Source organism: Pristiophorus japonicus, chromosome 23 (genome assembly GCF_044704955.1).
Source record: "Pristiophorus japonicus isolate sPriJap1 chromosome 23, sPriJap1.hap1, whole genome shotgun sequence".
In the NCBI taxonomy this organism is placed as follows: domain Eukaryota; kingdom Metazoa; phylum Chordata; class Chondrichthyes; family Pristiophoridae; genus Pristiophorus; species Pristiophorus japonicus.
Genome location: NC_091999.1, coordinates 59,353,606 through 59,366,407, shown reverse-complemented (window position 1 = coordinate 59,366,407; position 12,802 = coordinate 59,353,606). Strand labels below are relative to the sequence as shown.

At 46.4% G+C, this 12,802-nt stretch overlaps 1 long non-coding RNA gene across 1 annotated transcript; it reads right to left on the bottom strand.

The window, feature by feature from the left end:
• Positions 1-2,859: 2,859 nt before the first annotated feature.
• On the bottom strand, positions 2,860-11,521 carry LOC139235382 (uncharacterized). Its single transcript, XR_011588472.1, has 2 exons — positions 11,389-11,521; positions 2,860-3,489 (listed from the first exon to the last, which is right to left on the bottom strand). It is a non-coding gene; the product is annotated as an uncharacterized lncRNA (long non-coding RNA).
• Between the last annotated feature and the right edge of the window lie 1,281 nt (positions 11,522-12,802).

Below are 12,802 nucleotides of genomic sequence, written 5' to 3'. Positions count from 1 at the left end.
CTTCTAAACTCCAGTGAATACAGGCCCAGTCGATCGAGTCTCTCATCATAGGTCAGTCCTGCCGACCCTGGAATCAGTCACGTGAACCTTTGCTGCACTCCCTCAATAGCAAGAATGTCCTTCTTCAGATTAAGAGACCAAAACTGAGCACAAAATTCCAGTTGAGGCCTCACGAAGGCCATGCACAACTGCAGTAAGACCTCCCTGCTTCTATACTCAAATCCGCTTGCAATGAAGGCCAACTTACCATTTGCCTTTTTCACCACCTGCTGTACCTGCAAGCCAACTTGCAATGACTGATGTACCATGACACCCTTGTCCCATTGCAACTCCCCTTTTCTTAATCTGTCGCCATTCAGATAATATTCTGTCTTCATGTTTTAGCCATCAAGTGGATAACCTCACATTTATCCACATTATACTTCATCTGCCATTCATTTGCCTGTCCAAGTCACCCTGCAGCCTCTTAGCATCCTCCTCACAGCTCACACCGCGATCCAGCTTAGTATCATCTGCAAACTTGGAGATATTACACTCCATTCCTTCATCTAAATCATTGATGTATATTGTAAATAGCTGGGGTCCCAGCACTGAGCCATGCGGCACCTCACGAGTAACTGCCTGCCATTCTGAAAAGTACCCGTTTATCCAGACTTTATGCTTCCTGTCTGCCAACCAGTTCTCTATCCACATCCATACTTTAACCCTAATACCATGTGCTTTAATTTTGCACACCAATCTCTTGTGTGGGACCTTGTCAAAAAAGTTTTGAAAGTCCAAATACACCACATCCACTGGTTCACCCTTGTCCACTCGACTAGTTACATCCTCAAACAATTCTCGAAGATTTGACAAGCATGATTTCCCTTTCATAAATCCATGCTGACTTGGACCGATCCCGTCACTGCTTTCCAAATGCGCTGCTATTTCATCTTTAATAATTGATTCCAACATTTTCCCCACGACCGATGTCAGGCTAACCAGTCTATAATTACCCGTTTTCCTCTCCCCCCTTTTTTAAAAAGTGGTGTTATATTAGCCACCCTCCAGTTCATAGGAACTGATACCGAGTCGATAGACTGTTGGAAAATGATGAGCAATGCATCCACTATTTCTCGGGCCACTTCCTTAAGTACCTTGGGATGCAGACTGTAGTTTCAGGATCCAGGGAGAGAACAAGGAGCAGATGGGGAGACTGGCGTGGACTCCAGCACAGTGAGGATGTCGGGGGAGGGAGATTGTGTTGGGTCGTGTATTAAGGGTGAAGGAGGGAGAAGAGAGGAAAAGTCAAAGGAGCAATTACTGCAGCAGTGTCCATCAATAGTGATAGAGAGAAGGTGGGGGTCAGAGTGGGCCTGGACTGGCAGGTAAACTGTTTGTTTGCTGTGAGCAGCTTTCCTTCTGTCACAAATAGCCTCCTGTAGCCCAGTGACACAAACAGCCCATTAAACGCCTCCAATGTCCTTTGGTCTGTTGAGGTCTCCCTTTGTGAAACATCAGCTGTTGTTAAAGCTTCTCATTCTGAATCGCTTACAGTGAGACAGTATCCACTGTCCGTTTTATTCCATGGGCTTCATCTTTGCTGGTATTGGTAACAGGCCCGGGATCACTAAACATAAAACCCAGTCTGTGAATCACTTTCAGCTACTGGACTTAGTATGTTCCCCACTGCACCTCTCTCACCTTCTATGTGTGAATAGAGCATCACGTCTGCAAAGCTGGTTTAAGTTTATATCCAGGCAGAAAATATATTTAAGAAAAGCCTGTAGGCCGATGAGACAGTGCTCAGGTGCCAGTGTGCTGCTGGTTTGCCCGGCATTTTGCCTGTAATGGAAGATAACTGAACATGTCTCCCAGTGTAACCTTTGCTGTAATGAAATGTGTCTTTTAATAAGCCTCATGTCCTTGCTCATGTCTGCTGCAATTGTGTAGAAAGGGGATGTGTGGATGATGGTGTTTGTATGGAGATGTGAAACAAGGAAACGGTATGTGTGTGTGGCAGTGACACAGCCTTGTGGTCACAGGCAGAACTATGCACCGATATCCTTGTGGTTATGGTTTGAGCAGGGCCAGTTCATGAATGCTCAAGCTCAGAGGTGCCAGAGATCGGGAGCAGAGGCAGTAAATCAAATCTAAATGTAAATTCCGATGTAGTTTATTTCATGTATTCCTATTTTAATAGCTTTTTCTGAATGTGGCCCATGCCAAGTGCCAGGATATTGGATCAGGCCCACCATAGAAAATGAGTTTGACACCTTGAGGTAGACAATGTCAACCAGATTCCCCCATCCACCAACCTAACAACTTCTTTACAAACTCAAGCTAGCTTGTAAGACGTGACCATGTTTACCGGAATCCATGTTCAGTATCTGTAATGGCTCCTTCCCTTTCCCCATGATGGAAAACAGCATCTCTCAGGATCCCTTCAAGCACCTTCCCGGTGATCGAGGTCACGTTGATGGGCCTTCAGTTCCCGAGCTCTGACTTGTGCCCAATTTGAAAAATGGGAACTACGTGTGCTACCTTCCAATCTCAGGGAACAACCCATGATGCTACTGAGCTGTTGGAGATATGGGCAAGGGGCTAACAGAGCACCCATCCCATCTCTTTAAACACACTTGGGTGGATATCATCCGCACCTTACAGCATCAAGATTACCCCGCTCGGTGACTTTGCTGACAGTGAAGTGTGATGAGAAAGACCAAAGTGCCGTTTGCCCCTCTCAGTGTGACCCTGAAGGACTGTGCCCATGCTGAAGTTCTCCCCCCATACAATCCTCCCCACAGATTGTCCTCACTGAGCTCCAGCCAGGTGATGCTAAACACTCCCGCATGGTAAAGACAAAAATCCACAGCAATATGTTGAAAGCAACACTAATTTATTTGTCTATATCGCAAATATTAAACTCCAGTCAAGTTACAGGAGTTATTAGCATCAGCAGAAACAAACCTCAACTGTCAGAATGAACATGGTTCAGTCGGGATGTGATTAACAGCAGCAATAATAGCAGAATCCCACCCCTACAGTCACTTGTGAACTCTCTGGTGTTTCATCAGGGTGGATGGCTGAGTGAATCCCCTCCCACAATCGGAGCTGGTGAACGGCCTCTCTCCAGTGTGAACTCGCTGGTGCCTCAGCAGGTCGGCTGACCAAGTGAATCCCTTCCCACAATCGGACCAGCTGAATGGCCTCTCCCCAGTGTGAACTCGCCAATGTGTTTCCAGCTTGAAACATTTCCCACAGTCCCCATATTTACACAGTTTCTCCCCAGTATGACTGCACTTGTGTCTCTCCAGGTTGGCTGATCGGCTGAAGCCTTGTCCACATGCAGAGCACGTGTACCATTTCTCCCCACTGTGAACAGTGCTTTTTGCTTCCATGGTCAAAGGCCGATGATATTCCATTCCCGATGAATCGAGTGACTCCGTCATATCTTAATGTGATGTTTGGTTTGAGCCTCTGGTCGACAAATCTTCTCCTTTTAATAACCTGTAAAGTGAGTTTCAAATAGAAAAAAGGGTGGGTGAGAGAGAACCCATAAAAACACAAAGGCAGGTTCTGAAATTGAGCTGAATGAACCTGGCTATTTGTGCGGCCGCCGACAGAAAAAAAAAGTGACCACGAAAGCTGCCGGATTGTCATAATAACCCAACTGATCACCAATGTCCTTCAGGGAAGGGAACCCACCACCCGGTCTGGGCCTACACAAGACTCTGGCCTCTATGGGAGGAGGGAGAGGTGGGCAGGGCGACGAGGAGGGAATTTAAACATCTGTAACTCGACCAGAACTTTGACAGAACCTCCCAAACCCACAACCTCTCCCACCTAGATGGACCAGGGCAGCAGGTGCATGGGAAATCCATCACCTCCAAGTTCCCCTCCAAGTCTCACACCATCCTGACTTGGGCATATATCGCCGTTCCTACATCATCACTGGGTGAAAATCCTGGAACTCCTCACCTAACAGCATTGTGGGAGGGCCTTCACCACACGGACTGCAGCAGTTCGAGAAGGCCCACCATCACCTTGTCAAGGGGCAAATGGAAATTGGAAATATATTCTGGCCCTACTAGCGACACCCACATCCTAAGAATGGATTCAAACAAATCTGTATATTGAAAGCCTCTATAGAAATACTTGTTCCTAAAACAATACGCTTCTACCTTGTGCGGGCAGTGTCTGTTTCACAACCTAATCTCCCCTAGAATCCATCGCCGTTGACAGTCTCTCATCGGAAATTGTTGGGCCCGACTGGGCCCAGAGGTTCTGGGGGTTAAACCCAGCAGCTTCTCCCCCCTCTCCAATCCAGCTCAAACTGATGCATCAAACCGACCCACACAGGAGGCCAGGGAGCGACTTCCGTATCCAGCACCCACCCTGATACAGAGCGGCTCTGGATTGGTCGCTCTGTGTTTCCAGTATCGATGCACTGAAGATCAGCATATGAGGAAGAAGGGAATGTAGGCTTAGGCTGAGAGAGTTAGAACCATAGAATCAGAGAATGGTTACAGCACGGTACAAGAACATTCGGCCCGTCGAGCCCGTGCCAGCTCTCTGCAAGAGCACCTCAGCTAGTCCCACTCCCCCGCCCTTACCCCACAGCCGTGCAAATGTTTTTCTTTCAGGTACTTATCCAACTCCCTTTTGAAAGCTGTGATTGAGTCTGCCTCCACCACCCTTTCAGGCTGTGCAATCCAGATATTAAACACTCGCTACGCAAAAAGGTTTTTTCTTGTGTCGCCTTTGGTTCTTTTGCCAATCACCTCAAATTTGTGTCCTCTGGTTCTCGCCCCTTCTGCCAATGGGAACAGTATCTCACGATCTACTCTGGCAAGACCACTCATGATTTTGAACACCTCTATCAAATCTCCACTCAATCTTCCCTGCTCTAAGGGGAACATAAGAAATAAGAATGGGAGTCGGCCATTTGCCCCTCAAGCCTGCTCCATCATTCAATAAAATCATGGCTGATCTAATCATGGACTCAGCTCCACCTCCCCGCCCGCACCCCATAAACCTTTACTCCCATAATCGCTAAAAAATCTATCTATCTTCGCCTTAAATATATTCAATGATCCGGTCTCCACAGCTCTCTGGGGCAAAGAATGCCACAGAATTAGAACCGTGAGAGAAGAAATTCCCCCTCATCTCAGTTTTAAATGGGCAATCCCTTATTCTGAAACTATGCCCCCTAAGCTCTAGATTCCCCTATGAGTGGAAATATCCTCTCTGAATGCACCTTGTCAAGCCCCCTCAATATCTTATACGTTTCAATTATATCACCTCTCAGTCTTCTGAACTCGAATGAGTATAGGCGCAAGCTACTCAATCTTTCTTCATAAGTCAACCCCCTCATGTCAGGAATCAACCTAGTGAATCTTCTCTGAGCTGCCTCCAATGAAAGTATATCCTTCCTTAAATACAGAGATCAAAACTGTACGCAGTACTCCCGGTGTGGCCTCATCAAAACCCTGTACCGTTGTGGCAGGACTTCTCTGCTTTTATACTCTATCCCCCTTGTAACCTCAGCTGCTCCAGTTGTCCAGGTAACTGAAGTCCCTCATGCCTGGAATCATTCTCGTAAATCTTTTCTGCACCCTCTCCAAGGCCTTCACATTATTCCCAAAGTGTGTTGCACACAATTGTGCATAATACTCCAGTTGAGGCCGAACCAGTGTTTTGTACAGGCTCATCATAATATCCACGCGTTTGTACTCTATACTTCTATTTATAAGCAGTGATACTGTCTAGTGTAATATAAACAGGGACAGGGTCTAGTGTAATATAAACAGAGGCAGGGTCGAATGTAATATAAACCGAGGCAGGGTCATGTGTAATTGTAAACAGTGACATGGTCTAAGGTAATATTTAAAATTACTCCTGGTGCCATGAGCTAGTGAGTACAGAAATAGGAGGATAGAGCAGATGAATGTGTGGCTGGAGAGATGGTACAGGAGGGAGGGCTTTAGATTCCTGATGCATTGGGACCGCTTCTGGAGGGAGGTGGGACCAGTACAAGCCGGACGGGTTGCACCTCAACAGAGCCGGGACCAATATCCTCGCCGGGGGTGGGGGGGTTTGTCAGTGCTGTTGGGGAGAGTTTAAACTAGCTTGGCAGGGGAATGGGAACCTGAGAATAGATTCAGTCGGTAGGGAAGTAAAGCTGGAATTAGAAAGCAAAAATGTAGAAAGTGAGTTTGAAGGACAGAAGAAAAAAGCAGGAAAAACAGGTAAAAAAACAAATTTAAAAGTTCTTTGTCTAAATGCACATAACATTCGTAACAAAATAGATGAGTTAACGGCACAAATAGATACAAATGGGTATGATCTGATAGCCATTACAGAGACGTGGTTGCAAGGTGACCAGGACTGGGAACTAAATATTCAAGGATATTTGACAATTCGGAAGGACAGACAGAAAAAAAAGGAGGTGGGATAGCTCTTTTAATAAAGGATGAGATCAGTGCGTTAGTGAGAAACGATATTTGCTCAGAGGATCAAGATATTGAATCAGTTTGGGTGGAGATGAGGAATAATAAAGGGAAAGTCACTGGTGGGCAGAGTCTATAGGCCCCCGAACAGTAGCTACACTGTTGGACGGAGTATAAATCAAGAAATAATGGAGGCTTGTAATAAAGGAATGGCAATATTTATGGGTGATTTTAAACTTCATATTGATTGGACAAAGCAAATTGGCCAGGGTAGCCTTGAGGAGGAGTCCATAGAGTGTATCCGGGATAGTTTCCTTGAACAGTACGTTGTGGAACCAACCAGGGAGCAGGCTATCTTAGATCTAGTACTGTGTAATGAGGCAGGATTAATAAATGATCTCCTACTAAAAGATCCTTTGGAATAAGTGACCATAATATGGTTGACTTTCAAATTCAGCTGGAGGGTGAGAAAGTTGGTTCTCAAACTAGGGTCCTAAGCTTAAATAAAGGAGACTGCAGAGGTATGAGGGCAGATTTGGCTAAAGTGGACTGGGAAAATAGATTAAAGAATGGGACGGTTGATGAGCAGTGGCAGACATTTAAGGAGATATTTCATTACCTGCAACAAAAATATATCCCAATGAGAAGGAGAGACTAAGAGAAGGGATAACCATCCGTGGCTAACTAAGGAAATAAGGGAGGAATTAAATTGAAAACAAAGGCATACGGTGTGGCCAAGACTAGTGGGAGGCCAGAGGTTTATGACATTTTTAAAAGCCAGCAGAGAACGACTAAAAAAATGATTGAGAGGGAAGATAGATTATGAAAGTAAGCTAGCACAGAATACAGAATACAGTAAGAGTCCTTCATGGTAGAAGACACTAAAAAGATCCCAGCAGTGGATAAGCGAGGGGCTATCGGTAGGGAGTTACGTAATACAATCATTAATGATGTAGTATTACGTAAAATAATGGGACTAAAGGCAGAACAGTCCCCTGAACATGATGGCTTGCATCCTAGGGTCTTAAGAGAAGTGGCTGCAGAGATAGTGGACGCATTGGTTGTAATCTACCAAAATTCCCTGGATTCCAATGCGGTCCCAACAGATTGGAAAGCGCAAATGTAACTTGCCGATTTGAAAAAGGAGGCAGACAAAAAGCAGGAAACCATATACCAGATAGCCTAACTTCTGTCGTTGGGAAAATGCTGGATCCATTATTAAGGAAGCAGTAGCAGGACATTTGGAAAAGCATCATTCATTCAAGCAGATTCAACATGGTTTTATGAAAGGGAAATCAATTTTACAAATTCGCTGGAGTTCTTTGAGGATGTAACGAGCAGGGTGGATAAGGGGGAAGCAGTGGATGTGATGTATTTGGATTTCCAGAAGGCATTCGATAAGGTGCCACCTAAGAGGTTACTGCACAAGATAAAAGCTCACTGGGTTGGGGGTAATATATTAACGTGGATAGGGGATTGGCTAACTAACAGAAAACAGAGGGTCGGGATAAATGGGTCATTTTCCAGTTGGCAAACATGACTAGTGGGGTGCCGCAGGGATTGGCGCTGGGTCCTCAACTATTTACAATCCATATTCATGATTTGGATGAAGGGACCGAGTTTGCAGTCGTTACAAAAATTGTGTGGAAGACACAAAAAATCTGTAAAGGGATACAGACAGGTTTAGTCAGAGGGCAAACATTTGGCAGATGAAGTATAATGTGGGAAAATGTGAGGTTATCCACTTTAGCAGAAATAATAGAAACGCAAATTATAATTTAAATGGAGAAAAATTGCAAAGAGCTGCATTACAGAGAGACTTGGGGGTCTTGTGCATGAAACACAAAAAGTTAGTATGCAAGTACGGCAAGTAATCAGGAAGGCAAATGGAATGTTGGCCTTTATTGCAAGGGGGATAGAGTATAAAAGCAGAGAAGTCCTGCTACAACTGTACAGAGTAATGGTGAGGCCACACCTGGACTACTGCGTACAGTTTTGGTCTCCGTATGTAAGGAAGGATATACTTCCATTGGAGGCTGTTCAGAGAAAGTTCACTAGGTTGATTCCAGAGATGAGGGGGTTGATTTCTGAGCATAGGTTGAGTAGGTTTCGCCTCTTCACATTGGAGTTCAGAAGAATGAGAGGTGATCTTATTGAAACTTAATGATAATGAGGGGGCTCGCCAAGCTGGATGCAGAGGGGATATTTCCATTCATAGGGGAAACTAAAATTAGCGGAAATAGTCTCAGAATAAAGAGCCGCCCATTTAAAACTGAGATTTCTTCTCTGAGGGTTGTAAATCCATGGAATTAGCTGCCCCAAAGAGCTGTGCAAGCTGGGTCTTTGAATATATTTAAGGTGGAGAGAGACACATTTTCAGCGATAAGGGAGTAAAGGGTTATGGGGAGCGGGCACGGATGTGGAGTCGAGTCCATGATCAGATCAGCCATGATCTTATTGAATGGGGAGCAGGCTCGAGGGACCAAATGGCCTACTCCTGCTCCTATTTCTTATATTCTTATGTTAGAGACTGCTTCACCTCCACTCCCAATTTTCACCACCAATTCTGTCTGCGTACAGTTCGACACTCACTGGCTCCCCTCCCCCCTTGATGGTGCTGACTCTGGCTGAGTCCAGTTCTACAATCACTGGTTTCCTCTCCCTCTCCTCCAATAATGGTGCTAACTCTGGCTGGGTTCAGTTCTACACTCACTGGTTCCCCTCCCCTGAAGGTACTGACTCTGGCTGGGTCTAGTTCTACACTCACTGGTTCCCCTCCCCTGAAGGTACTGACTCTGGCTGGGTTCAGTTCTACACTCACTGGTGCCCCTGCCCTGAAGGTCCTGACTCTGGCTGGGTTCAGTTCTGCACTCACTGGTGCCCCTGCCCTGAAGGTCCTGACTCTGGTTGGGTTCAGTTCTGCACTCACTGGTTCCTCTCCCCTGAAGGTGCTGACTGTGGCTGGGTTCAGTTCTACACTCACTGGTGCCCCTGCCCTGAAGGTGCTGACTCTGGCTGGGTTCAGTTCCAGACACGAACATTCCAGCACCAAGATGGCCGCGCATGCGCTCTGCTACTAACTGCATCAAGATGGCGGAACGCTGAACATGCTTCCTGTACCAAGATGGCCGCTGTTACCTTGGGCCTGTGACCAGGAGAAAGCCTCGAAGCTGTAACCACCGATATTCCGGTTATTATAGAAACATAGAAACATAGAAAATAGTGCAGGAGTAGGTCATTCGGCCCTTCGAGCCTGCACCGCCATTGAATGAGTTCATGGCTGAACATGCAACTTCAGTAACCCATTCCTGCTTTCTCGCCATACCCCTTGATCCCCCTAGTAGTAAGGACTACATCGAACTCCTTTTTGAATATATTTAGTGAATTGACCTCAACAACTTTCTGTGGTAGCAAATTCCACAGGTCCACCACTCTCTGGGTGAAGAGGATTCTCCTCATCTCGATCCTAAATGGCTTACACCTTCTCCTTAAACTCTGACCCCTGGTTCTGGGAACATTCTTCCTGCATCTAACCTGTCGAAAACCATCAGAGCCCCTCTCATTCTTCTGAACTCCAGTGAATGCAAGCCCAGTTGATCCTGTCTTTCTTGATATGTCAGTCCCACCATCCTGGGAATCAGTCTGGTGAACCTTCACTGCACTTCCTCTATAGCAAGAATGTCGTTCCTCAAGTTAGGAGACTAAAACTGTACACAATACTCCAGGTGTGGCCTCAACAAAGCTCTGTACAACTGTACTAACACCTCCCTGCCCCTGTACTCGAATCCCCACGCTATGAAGGCCAACATGCCGTTTGATTTCTTAACCGCCTCCTGTATCTGCATGCCAACCGTCAATGACTGATGTACCATGACACCCTGGTCTCGTTGCACCTCACCGTTTCCTAATCTGTCACCATTCAGATAATAGTCTGTCTCTCTGTTTTTACCACCAAAGTGGATAACCTCACATTAATCCACATTATACTTCATCTGCCATGCATTTGCCCACTCACCTAACCTATCCAAGTCAATCTGCAGCCTGATAGCATCCTCCTTGCAGCTCAGGTCCCACTTCCCCCAGAACTGGTTCCAATGTCCCAGGAATTTGAATCCCTCCCTCTTGCACCACTGCTCAAGCCACGTATTTATTCTAACTACCCTGCTCCCTCTACTCTGATTAGCACGTGGCACTGGTAGCAATCCAGAGATTACTACTTTTGAGGTTCTACTTTTTAATTTAACTCCTAGCTCCCTAAATTCAGCTTGTAGGACCTCTTCCCACTTCTTACCTATATCGTTGGTACCTACATGTACCACGACAACTGGCTGTTCACCCTCCCTCTCCAGAATGCTCTGCAGCTGCTCCGAGACATCCTTGACCCTTGCACCAGGGAGGCAACATACCATCCTGGAGTCTCGGTTGCGTCCGCAGAAACTCCTATCTATTCCCTTTACAGTAGAGTCCCCTATCACTATCGCTCTCCCACTCTTTTTCCCAGTGCCGTCATGCAGTCGGTCAGGAGCTGCAGTTGGACACACTTCCCACACACATAGTAGTCAGGGACAGTGGAAGCGTCCCTGACTTCCCACATAACACAGGAGGAGCATGACACATGTCCGAGCTCTGCTGCCATGACTTAACCCTTAAATTAATTTACTTACTAAAATTTACTTAAACACCAAACAGCTACTTATTGGTTGGCTGCCAATTAAACCAATCTAAAAGTCAGTCGAAAAGAGAGTTATACTTACCAGTCGAACAGCCAACCACTTACCAGCTTGGCTGCGACGTCACCTCTCGATTTCAAACCCTCTATCTTTGTCTGCAACTGGTTGGGCTGGTCTCTGGGCCTCTGTCTCCGACTCTCGCACTCCTTATCAGCTGCTCTAGTGTCAGCACAGATAGCAAAAACAAGACAAAGCAGCATCTGCTACCCCTGCTTGCCCGAACTCACCCACTTCCGGGCTTGCAGCGGACACCGGTTGTTTATGAAGCCTCCCCGGCTCCCTGCTGGTCCATTACTCCGCTCCGTCCCGCTGAAAAGGTCACTTCTGAGGAGCCTGTCAAAAACATGTCTCCTCCGCCATTACACACACCGCGCATGCTCCAAACACAGCCAGGCCCGCGCCTGCGCACTGAGCTCCTGTAGTCTGGGTGCAGCACATTCTCCCCCGCGGAGCATGCTGGGTACATATGACCATGAGAAATAGGAACAGGAGTGAGCCACCCAGAACCCCGAGCCTGCTCCCCATTCAATAAGGTCATGGCTGATCTGATCTGATCATAGACTCAGCTCTACTTTTTAGGAAGCTCAGGTTTGAAGACTAGAAGTATCATCTGTTAGTTGGGAAGGGACTGTCGTTTCTCTCCGTTCTGTTCCTTGTGGAAATATATCCTGCAGTATTCTGACTATTATGGGCTTCTGAACTCGCACAGATGTTCTGACCACTGGGCAGAATAATGCAACGCTCCAATCTATGGGTGTGGAATTGCTGCTAGCAGGTATCAATCAGTCACATGCTGATTGCCGATTTAGGTCTAAGAGCAAAGCAATTTGAGAGTTGTTCAACCATGATTGTACAGCAATTTCAGTCCAATTGTATGGATCGACATTTAACAGACAGAACCTTCTCCAGGCCAAAGCCTGGACCTATGTAAACCATAAAGCCACACCAGACTTCTAAGCTGCTATTCTGAAGCATGAGACAGAACAATCAATGAGTTACTCAAGCAAAATGTTGACACTTCTATGAGCGCAGAAGGGTGCTCAAGAATAGACCTGGTGTCTCGCTGTACAGATTACAGAATCAGACATCAGTACCTCACTACTTCTTACAGTTGTCTTATTTGTTTCCACTGATGGTGTAGTTGGTATACCGAGTGTGCAGCTGAGCCCAAGAGGTGAGATAGTCCCAGGTTCAATCATTGCTTTCCGCAGAGCTAGCTGGTCTCAGACAGCAGTTTGGAGATACAGTTGGTTTCGGTGCCCCTGTACTCAGGAAACTAGAATTTCGGCCAGATCCACTGATCCCTACTTGCAAGAAAACTTGTCAAATTTGGACTCGGTTGTGATACCCATGGTCAAGTTCCTTTCGGACATTTACTGAAGGATTGCCACTTGGGAAAGTAGCATACGGCACCCATGTGCTGTCAAACTGTCCCCAGCACGAGTTAGCGCCTTGAGGGGACAGGGCAGGACAATAAAGAAAGTGCCTTGTACATTTAAGGAAAATAGGATCCAATGTCAGGATTGAGTCAGATGGCATTTTCTTTTCAGACTCGTTAGCCAAATGTTGGAACAAAGTCTCCACCAAGCGCAGCTCTCCACCAGCTGGAGTGGCGGCTGTCCTGCAGGAGCTGCTGCTCAG